At 27.6% G+C, this 12,238-nt stretch overlaps 1 long non-coding RNA gene across 1 annotated transcript; it reads right to left on the reverse strand.

The window, feature by feature from the left end:
* Positions 1-1,158: 1,158 nt before the first annotated feature.
* Positions 1,159-1,960, reverse strand: LOC149520199 (uncharacterized). Its single transcript, XR_016327367.1, has 2 exons — positions 1,733-1,960; positions 1,159-1,615 (listed from the first exon to the last, which is right to left on the reverse strand). It is a non-coding gene; the product is annotated as an uncharacterized LOC149520199 (long non-coding RNA).
* Between the last annotated feature and the right edge of the window lie 10,278 nt (positions 1,961-12,238).

Genomic DNA, 12,238 nt, shown 5'->3' on the forward strand with positions numbered 1-12,238 from the left:
CATACCCATTTCCCCATCTATTATCAGCATGTGCGGTTGCTGTAACGATTTTTTTCTTTGGTTTTTTATAATTATCGTGGTTCTATCCATTAAAGTGTATTCTCTTGAAGACGGATTAAATGGCTAAGTTGATCTATTAAGCAATTTATGCATGACATATTTAATAGATAAACTCAGTGACTAGTACCAAATTGAAACCAAAATAATAACTTGAAGAAGAAAAATGAAAAATGAAAAATTTCATCTATAACAAAAGATAGTAAAAGATCTAAATTTTTTTAGTATAAATGAATTCATGGAATGAGAATATATGTAGGAACAGATTGAAATTGAAATTTATTATATGTTATTTCTATAAATGGTTGCATGAATTAATTAAGTTTTGGATTTGAAATCTTTTTGCCCTTTGGGTCTGCAGACATCCATGGGTTTCTTAACGACTCAACCAAACCTTAACTAAGGTAAGACTAGGGGAAAAAATGTTCCCACCATGAATTTTTTTTTGTCGAGAATTCTTGTTAAAAGAATTGGTGAGTAAGGATTGATTGAAAACAAAAGGTAGGTATAGAGAGAGTGGATTGAAAAGGAAAGTGGATAAGGAAGGGAAAAAAAAAAGCAAAGGACATAAGAGAAGCTGTGGAGCCTACGATTATGGTCATTCAGAGGAGAAAAGTAAAGAGTGAGATTACGTGAAAAGATATATTCATACTATTTTATATTATTGGACTGGCTTAGGGATGGAACAATGGACGGATCTTTGGTTGGGAATCAGAGTGAAAGGAAGAAAATTCAACTTTGCAGTGGAAATTTGGGAAGTAGTGGACTAATTACAAAGATACCAACAATTTTTGTTGGACGAAATCATAATGTCTTTCCATTCTTTTGTCTCGTAAAAATTGCACTTATAATCAAACAATTTCAATTATAATTATATAAATTAAGAAGACAATATATAATTTGATGAAATTCATATATAAAAGATTTGAATTCAAGATCTCAAGACTTAATCTAGTTAATTAATGTAATCACTTTTAAATAGTAATATTTGATAAATTTAAGATTTATATTTTAATACTTATAATTTTTTTTATCTTTAACTTGCGGTATTTTATATATATATATATAAAACTGAATTGGAGATTTAAAGATTTCAAAACCTGCAATAAATCAACTTTAGTTCTTGTAGATCAGGCTGGTTCATTTTTTTTTTTCTCTTTTTCTTAGTTTGGCTTTAAAGGAAAAAGTAACTTTTGTGAAAACAATAAAGCAAACCAAAGCAAAATAAAAGTGCCATTTTATTTATTCACTCTATCAAATTCCAAGATATGGAGAAATCTAATTCCACAATAGAAAGTGCTACAGCATTCTAACAGTAAAAAGACCATTCCTTTCCTAGTAACGCCCTTGATTTCTTCCCATATATATTGTCAATCTATTAATTCCGAAGAAGCCATTGGCAACGGCGAGGTTTGAGTATGATCAGCTCCGTCGCAAATGCACATGCAATCAACGCAGCGGCTAGGAAACCCTTGACATACTGAATTGCAGTCTATCATACGCGGACAGCAAAAGGGTCCTCTTGCTTCAGCTTCGGGCAACCTCAACAATGGCGATCCTGTCAAACAAACAAACAAACAAACAAACAATCTTACTAAAAATGGTGATAGAAGATTAAAAAAACCAAAAGATGTAAAAGAAAAAGAGAAGATCAGGGGAGGGGACAGAAACCAACCAGATGCCATGAACAAGAAGATACAGATAACCAGCTGCTTGCCCCAAGTAGTTCCTTCCATTATTATTATAACGGCTATGGTATTGCTTTGCCTTTTTGGCACTGTTGTTAGGGAGATTTTGATTGTACAGGAATGGGTTTTATTAGGCAATACTTATAGAGCCTAGAGAGAGCAGTAAATGTTTTATTTCAAATCGTATCTAACTTTTTATGCTACCATATCTGATTCAATTAATTTTATCTGTATATTCCTAAGTTGACTCTTTTTTCCTAATTTTTAATTTTTCAAATATTTTATTTTCACACAAAACCAAAAAAAATTTAGCACATGTAATACTATGCTACATCTATAAATTAGATTAAAAGATGTCCGAAAATTTTAGGCTTGCAGGCGTTTGAATTAAATAAACAAAATCGATAATTTATAATTTACTTCAATTCGTTCGTATAATTATTTTTAAAATATTATATCTAAAAAATTTAAAACTCAAATTAGTCATGTGATTTACAATTCTTTCATCTATTTTAAGATTGAGAATTTTTTGTTATATCATTGTCTTAACGGATGGTGAATAAATTGTATGGTTGAATTCCCATGCTAGGCTGATTATAGAGAAGTAACTTAGTTCCATTATCACCTTAGGTTAGAGCAACATATACCATTTTTTTACTTTTTTTTTTTTTGGTAATAATTACACCATCATTTCCATTTTCTTTGCCATTTTATAATAGAATTTTATATATTTGAAGATATTTCACCGAGTCATAAATTACTTGACATTTTTTTAATTCATGAAGACTCAGCTTATTATTTATTTTACAAGATTCAAAATTGAAACCTCCGTCATATTTAATCAAATTTTCAATTGATTGACTTCCTTGAGAAAAAATGCTAATGTTATGTTTGTCACAAATATTTTTTTTGAATATCTATCATAGTCTGTCACCACTTGGCTTTAACACATTTAGGCCAACATATTAATTCCCGTCAATGACTTAGTGATGTTTGGTATAAAATAATATCGTTTTAAAATTCAAGATGATTTTTTTATTATAATTAAATTATTGTGTTCGATAATAATTTAAAAATTTTATATAACAATAATTTTAATCACTAAAAATAATTAGATCATTTATGAAATGATTTGAATTCCATCCAAAAAAAAATGAGAAAAGTTATCTCAACAATTATTTTAAGATAAATTTAACCTCATAAAAATAGTTTGAAAAACATATTTCTCTTCAAATTCTTATTTAATTTTATAATTAAATTGATTTTTAATTATTTTAATTATAAGACAACTTATGTGACCTCAACCTTTAATAGTTTTGAATTATTTTTCATCAAAACTTATTCATATCTTATAATTTTCTACAAAGGATTATTATTATTATTAAGCCAATCAATTGGAAAGGACACTGCAAGGATTTGTTATATTATTAGGGAAATAGGAAGAAAAGGGCCAGAGAGTAAGCCCTCTCCTACAGCCACAACAAATCAAAGCAGAGGGAAACAAAGCAACACACCCCTACAAAAGGAAAAACCAAAATCATAGCATGACTCCACACGGCAAAACAACACACAGCCGGACAGAAAGAAAGATCCAGAAGTCATACGCCATAGCCATTTGGCATTGGCTTCGCGTAATACATTAGTAAACAACACAGCTCCAATCTCACTCATTGGAATATCAATTTTTCAGAAAACTTACGAAAGTCACCGAGGCCTGTCCACGACTTCGTTCTTCCACCAGCTAACAGCAATTTTTGAGTCTGATTCAATAATTACACATTCTTCTTCTTCCACTTAGCTAATAATTAATGGGTTCGTACGTTATAAGCTGTTCATTCAATAAAAATTGAAATTGTTACTTTCTTTTTAAGTAATTTTATCATATTTTGAGGGATTTTTGGTGATTTTTTTCAATGTAATATTAAATGCAGTCATTTAAGATTATTAATGATTTATAATATTATACTAAATATATAATTTAATATCACTAATGATTAAATAATGATTATAGTTTTATCATTATAATAATTAAATCACTACATTGATTTAAAAAATGATACTTAACGTTAACTTAAAAAAATCTATTTTCTTATAATTAATTCCATTGAAATTAGATTTTAGAAAGGAAAATGGATTGGTATCATCTATTGAAAATGATTGAAGATTAAGCAAAACAGGTTTGATCATGATTATGGATCAAATTATGTAATTGATAAGTTACATGGAAAATAAGTGGAGATAGATTTCTCTCTCTAAGTGAAAATGATTCGAAATTATGGAATTGAGCACGAAAAGTTCCACTACTTTTTTTTTTATTCACTTATTTCTTTTCCAACATATATAAGCAGTCAAGGACCCTCATTTTTAGTCCTTGAATAAAAATAAAATAATTTTTCAGGCACCACACTGGTCACAGAAACAAGAACCACCTACACAGTTATGGATTACGCAACCTGGTGGACAAGGTTTGGCACAGTCAGCATCGTTTTCGCATTTAGCATCCACAATCGATACAACGTTAGAGGCTAGCTCTGAGGCAGGCAAGCAACTACATTTGCCAGTTTTTAAGTCACAAAAGCCGCCATGTTTACATATGAATGCGCACTCTATGTCACGAGAACATTCTCTTGCTACTGAGTTTGATACACCTGCAAATTAAATAACAATGTTTCATCATGCAAATACTTCATTTAATCGATTTATTAAATTCTAAATATATAATGATCAAATATTGAAATAGAGAAAAGTTATATATGCTAACAAGAAGCTACAAGAAACATGACAAGAAGAGAAGCAACGCCAAAAGAAGCCATAGTCTTGAAGATGAAAAGAGATGAAAATAAGATTTAATTCTCTGTATTTTATATATAACGCAGATGAGAATGAGCTGATGATCTTAAACAAAGTGCGGCCTGTATTGGGGATTTTATAGCAGAATTTCCATGCCCTGTAACATTTATAACCTAAACGCATCTAAGTCATACGTTACCAGTAGATGATATACTTGCCAATTGTGTATAAAAAAATCCTTGGTAGAGATTTTGCAATTTAAATCATACATCACACTTATGGCAATAGAATAACTGCACTAATGAATCAAATATAGTACTATATATGGACGAAAAAAACCGTTTGTCTTATCATTTTATCCTAATATGGTAATGATTTATTGATTTTATTCTAATTTTGTAAATTAATTTATTTACTTATGAATTAAAAGATCTTGCTTTTCCAAATTTATCCAATAATACATGTCATGTTAATGAGTACAATAATTGAAACAAAAATATGGAGCAAGTGCATGACTACGTTTTCCATTTGAAAAGGATGCATCTTTTTAATTTTGGTGCATAAAAGTTCAGGTAATTGGAGGTTACCTAATATTAGGATCAAAGTATGCCATAAGCTTCAGTGAGTATTTATATTGGATTTATCGATCGCCCACCAAGAGACACTACATTTTTTTTCATTTCACGAAAGTAATAATAATAATATATTAGTTTAAGATTCAAATTATGGCAGTCTTAAATATAAATAATAATATATAGTTAGTTATTTCATGCAGTTTTCTTTAATAAAAAAAGAAACAAAACATATAAGAATAGTTTTTTTATTAGTTGGTAATTTAGTTAGGATCAACATCTAGATAAAGAGAGAGAAAAGAACCATCTTAATATTATTAATTTTTCAATTCAACGTTGAGGAATTATTTTGAACTTAAATTATCAAGGCGTCATATAACTTTGTTATCTAATCTTTATTTTTAATTTTATAATTTTATTTGAGAATATCAAACAAAGAACACAAAAATAAAAAATAATAATGTCAGGCCGTAATCATCAAAGGGTGAATTCCTACTTATGAAGAGAGTACTCTTTCAAATTTAAAACATATCAATATCATTATATTAAAGTTATCCCTATTAAATTTAAATTTTTCATTTGGATTTTTGAGCTCTAATTTTTAAACAACTAACACTTGCCAAAAATAATGATTTGAGGGTTAATTAAGGTATGTAATTATAAGAGTAAAGTTGAATTTGACTTTGTTATTATCTTTATACTTTTTTGTTATTTGCTTTTTTCTTACATTAGAAATTAAAAAAGGAAAGAATTTTGTGAAAAAATAATTATTATGTGATCATAGTTATTATGTAATTTATAATAATTATTTTTCAAAAATAAGGAAATAGAATTATATTAATATTCATATTCATATATATTAAAAAATATCAAAAATATTATTTACATAAACAAATTAACATTTAATTTAATTTAAAATCATTTTAAAATATTAATTAAACAAATAAATATTAAAAAAATATCGTCGGTGAAATGAGGACAATATTCTAGTATATATTATAATTAACTTAAACATGATTTTATTCTAATTTTATAATTATGAAATATAAAATATAAATGATGATTTTGTATTAGATGTGTTTGGTAGAATAAAAAAGTGGAAGGATGAAAAATAGAAAGAAAATGAATTTTAAGCGTGTTTAGGAAAAAAAAGTGAGAAAAAAAAAAGAGAAGATAACTATTTTGACAGTTATTCTCAAATACAAATAATTTCAAATTGAAAAGATAAGAAAAAATGGAAGAAATGTGAATTCGTGTTGCATATTTACAAAATCTATGTTGAATTTAATAATTCAATATAACAATTAATCAACCCTAAAAACTTAATTTAGAGAAAAAAATAAAAATATAGGGAAAGTTTTAATTATATGAAAAAAAAAACCCGTCTTAAATTTTTATTATTATTATTATTATTATTATTATTATTATCATCATCATCATCATCATCATCATCATCATCATCATCATCATCATCATCATCATCATCATACGATTCAAGTGGATGGAGACCAGAACTAAATAAAAGAAATAAATTCAACTCCCTCGAATACGCAAGCAAAAACAAAAGACGCAGATTTGAACAAAAATGAAAAACTTTATTTTATATTATAGAAAATTACATCTCATTTTGTCTTTATTTGTTTGATTGTTTAGGAAGCATAACTAGAAACGCATTGTCCATTAACACAGCTTTGGAGAGTGCATTTAGAATCACACTTCTTGTTGCAGTCAGAGTCATTGGAACAACTTATTTTTGTTTGAAAAACAGTGCATTGGCATTGCCCATTGATGCAATGTGCAGTTCCCCCATGACAGTGAATTGCTTTGCAGTCTTGTTCACTGTGGCATGGCAAAAATATCTGCCCTCTCACTCTCTGTACCATTGAAAACGCCATTGCTGCAAAAACAAAATTACATTTAATTTAGTATTATAACATGAACATTAACATTACACGCCTAATTTCCATCACGTGTTCTGAACTTGAACGAGTTCCACAACCCCAGGAACCATTGATTAAGCATGCATATGCAACAGAGAAAAATGTACAAATTATCAATTGGTTAATTTACTGAGAGTAAGAGAGGACTTACATGATGCAATTAGCAAAAGGATAAGAAATTTCATATTAAAGCAAGCTTTTTCCATAATAATGTTTAGGGATTGGAATTCTGAGAAATTAAACTGGTGAAAGGAAGGGTATTTGCTGATTCCCTACGATGAATATGAGGATTTCTGATTGATCAAATCACCACTGTTTATATAAGGTGGGATATTATGACCAAAACGCTTCCATAACTGTAATTAGTAAAGTCTCAAAATGTTTGGACTTGTAACGTTTCCTGTAGAAGCTTCTATACATTTCATGATATGGCAAGATATTTAAGTGACTTAAATATATTGCCATATATATACATTTTCATCCTCCTAATTTTGGTAATGCAGTGTAATAATGACCAATCACATGGTGATAGTTTTTTTTTTTTGCCTATATTAAATAGGAGTTGGTAACTGAAGAAATGAATTAATTTAGATAAAAATACACCAAAAACTTCATTAAAAAATAATAATGCCCCTTAAATCATTTGTATGATGATAAATAAATTTGGCCATGGGTCATGTCCTATTTTAGCTGAGTTTTGAACAAAGTTTTTAAGATCGATCCAAACTTAAATTATTATTTTATTAACAAAAACTATTTTTTAAAAAAATTCAATTCTAAAATATAATTTTAAATATTAATCATTTACATTATAATTTAGAGTTCACCATTTTCTATCATCTTCAACTTGTCCAAGTAAAAATAGAATATAAGATATTATAATGAATGTACACTCATCAATTGAAAATGGCAAGAATATACATCGCAAAACAGGATTTCAGTGGTCATCAAAACTAACCCAAGGAGGCAGGTTTCTCACTCAAGAAATATAAAGTTAATGCTGAAATTAGTGCAAATTAAGAAAATTAGTCGCAAAATGTGTAATAGCTTAAAAGTGGTCAGTTTCCCTTTTTTCACACCTTCTACCTTTGAAATTCTGTCGGCGCCACCAACAGTTACAGCACCAGAAGGCCCAACTGCAGTTATATAAAGTGATGCATCTTTTGATGGTTCACCCACCTGTTTCAGAAGAAAAAGTAAAGATGATTCAAATGAATTATGGTCTTTACGTATACACTCTAAAGGTTCATCCAAGGTACACCATGGTTTCTCAACACACCAATCAAAATTTTCAGTTAAAGAAAAAGTAGGACCTATTTGAGTTTAGAAAGGATAATAATTCCATTATATTCAACATAAAGCTAACTCAAAATCTTCAATGCACGTACGGTATAATATTTTGAAGATCAAAATGTGTCAAAGGTCTTGTACTATTCAAATTTTAAAAATTTAATCATTTAAATTTAAAATAATTTAATCATTATATTATTATAATTTAAAAATTTTAATTCAATCACTAATAATATTCATTTATTCATTTAAATAACTGACATGATTATTGACGAAACATTTTCATTAGTTGTATTAGTTTTAGTGGATTAAAATATTGGCCTCGTGACCCACATAAATCCACATCATCATTAATAATTTATTTAATTTTTATTCTCTAATTACATCTCCCTAATAGTTTCTCTAAATATCATAAACAAAAAAAAGTCTGAAATTAAAAAGGCAAAAAGCGATTTCTTGCCTGCAAAATTCCTAATCCTTACCATTCAAATATCATGTTTTTTATGTCGTTTCATTCCCTTATTCTTCAATATATATATTGCAGCTCTCTTAAAAAAAATTCCAAATCACAGAAACTAGAAGCTTCTCCGTCGTCGCCGTCGCCACCACTTCGTCGATCACCGTCGTTGGCTCGCATCTATTTGAGCCCAATTTTTCACCAAAGCTTCCTCTCGACAGCCCCTTCCCCGTTCCAAGCTTAGATTTTTCCAAAATGGCCTAGATCTACCTATATTTGAAATCCAATAGTAAAACTTTAAGTCGCAAAATCTCCTCCTACCACTGTCAGATCCTTCTAAGATTTTGATATGTTGCTACCCTTTTCCCACTCTTCGTTTCTACCGTTCCGATCATCCAAAATTTTAGCCGCCGTGGACCTCCTTTATACTGCAGTCGCTCATTCCGCCAGCGATAGCCCCTCTTTTTTGTCTTTCCTTGTTCTTCCTTCTTTACTTCTTTATAAATCCAAACCAAACCCACCTAAGAACACCTATAAACCCATGAAGTCGTCCTTTTTTGAAACCAAAGTTGCTATTTTATATATATATTTTTTGATGTGTTGGTGCTGCTTCTCCCTTTCTAGGGGATGCGTTTTTTTTTTTTTTTTTTGCTTGTTGGTGATGGGCATTTTGCTGGTTGATGGAGCGCTGGTACTGTGGATTGGTTCCATAGTTTCGGTGGTGGATTAGTGGGTGATGGGCTTAGGTAGTGTCTTTTTTGGTTGTGGGGTATGTTGTCAAGATGTCGATTTGGGATTTGAGAACAAATGAAAAACAAAGGACTTGAGAACAAAGGATTTGGGTTCAACGGTTCTTCTTTCTATTTTTTTGTTTTGATTTCTTTCAATTTTAATTTTTTTGTTAATGATATTAAGAAAATATTAAGTATAAATAATATTTCAAATAAATTGTTAATGTTGATGTAGATTTATATAAGCCACGTAACTAGTATTTTAATTCACGTCAACATAAAAAATAATAAAAATCAATGAAAATCTCACGTCAATAGTTACGTTAACCAGTTACGTTAACCATTAAATTGATAAAATTTAATATTGTTAATAATTAAATTGAAATTATTAAATTATAATAGTAGAAGGATTAAATCTTTTTAAATTAGATTAGAGAGATTGAATTGTAAAATTTCAAAAAGCATAAGGATTTATAGCATGTTTTGACCTATTTTAAATAATATTGTACAATATCATTTAGGATGAATTATTGTAAAAAACACTATCACTTAAGACCTTTTGATTTCCAAATCAATTGTGTGATTCATTTACAAAATTTTATTATTGATTCTAAAAAATTTGTTAGTAAGAATTTAATATATTCGACTAATTTATAAAAAGTATAATTTTGTAAACTTGAGATTTTATAAAATATTATTTTAATGATTATTTGAAATTTTAATTTAGTTTGATATTTATTGTTTTACATGCTTATGAGATTCATTCTATTAGCATACAACACTATTACATCTTAAATTTTTGGGTTTGAAATGTGACAAATTAATGATATTAGGGCTAAATTTATGATTCTGTGGATATTGGAGTTCTTAGTGTGATTGATATTTAAACACAAGTTTTGAAATTTGTGATGAAGATAAAGGTGATTGACGTGGATAAAAAAAATAATGACAAGTTTGTAAGTAATTGATTTTTGTATTAGTTTTGATAAAATAGTAACCTTAAGCCCAAGGTTATTAAAGAGATGTATTTTGATATTTGGAGAACTTATACGTGGAATTGAGATAAGACTTTTTATTTCAATGATTTATTTTAAGTTTTGTTTATGGATCTCTCATAAATCATTAAGCACTATTTTTGTTGTATCTTGGAGTCAAAATTTGAAATATTTGAGTTGTTGTGAGATGATAGATCTATAAATGAAGTGACTTTGATGGGATTTTGATAAGTTGAATATTATATGTCTAAGAGTTATTATTTGAATGAAAAAAAAAAAAAAAGATCTTTTAAGGACATCTAATATTGAAATCAAATTCTTGATATATAAAGGTTTTGAAGTTTTGTTAGGACATGTGGTGAATCTTTGACTATCGAACTAATTGTGTTTCTATGATATTAAGTATGAAATGTAGGAGTTGACAAGAATTAATACTGTTAAATTTGAGGTACTTTTGGATTGATATTTATGAAATTTTTATGAATATTACTATTATTTTTTAAATTTGTACTTTTGGTTAATTAAAATTATGATGGATGTAAGAATATTCACTTAATTAGGCAAGATTTTGACTTTAGTGAATAGCATCTAAACTTAATAACGTTAATTTATATTTTGAGCATTTGTTGAAATTCAGTCATTAGATATATATTTTGGGGTATTATAAAATGTTGACACTTAATGTGATTACATTAGGATTATAACTTTTGATTGAGATAGAATGTAAATATCATGTAGTAGTGTTTAACAGAGAATATCATTTGTTATGGTATAAGACATATGCCATGATTTTTTAAAAGAAACTAAGGCTGTGATCATTGAAAGATGTCTTTAATGAAGTACATTTTGAATGAGTATTTTGAATTATGAGATTATGTTTTGTTGAGAATAAATCATTTTGCAATAAGCATAGAGGATATATTAGATAAAATTCTTTTGTCAAATTGTTAATAATAATATAATTGGTTACAAAGAAATTTTGAAATATTATGATGCTACGAGCTTTGTGAAGAATTCTCTTGTGATACAAAAAATTGATATGTAGAATTCGAAAATTATTAATATATGAATTTGAAGTTGTATTGGGCATTAAGAAGTTACGTTTGAATTTGTGATATAAAACTTAAGGATATAATATATTTCATTAATTGGTACTTATTGCAGTTTATGATGATTAAATTAACGTTTGCGGTAAAAAATAATTTAAGCTTGATTACATGACTTGGTGTTCCATGGAATTTAAAGTCAATCTTTCTATTTTTATTTTGAGTGTTTAGAATTTGAAATGGTTAATATGATTAATTTGTGATTATAATTTTAAATTAAAAGGTAATATGAAAATTGTTGAATAATGTTTTATAGATATTACATTTATCATGTGCTTATGATGTATTTTGTGTATAAAGGTTACATGTTATAAGTACAAAAAATGATTTCTAAAATGATAAGGTCAATTTTAATGATTATTTTATTATTCGATAATTTTGAGTATGAATGCAATTTCAAAAAAAATTTAAAAAATTACGATATAAAGCGATATATTTTGTTAGTTTTTATAATTATACTTTTGATATGAATTGTATTATTTAAGTATATTAGTAAACAACACAAATCCATTCTCACTCATTGTGACGGAGAGTGAATGTGAAAAAGAAATTTTCATTTTGAGTCTCTTATTATTTAATTTAATATTATATTAGATTGAAAAATAAGAATTT

This window comes from Durio zibethinus, chromosome 2 (genome assembly GCF_047325235.1).
Source record: "Durio zibethinus cultivar Kanyao isolate XHJ-2024 chromosome 2, ASM4732523v1, whole genome shotgun sequence".
In the NCBI taxonomy this organism is placed as follows: domain Eukaryota; kingdom Viridiplantae; phylum Streptophyta; class Magnoliopsida; order Malvales; family Malvaceae; genus Durio; species Durio zibethinus.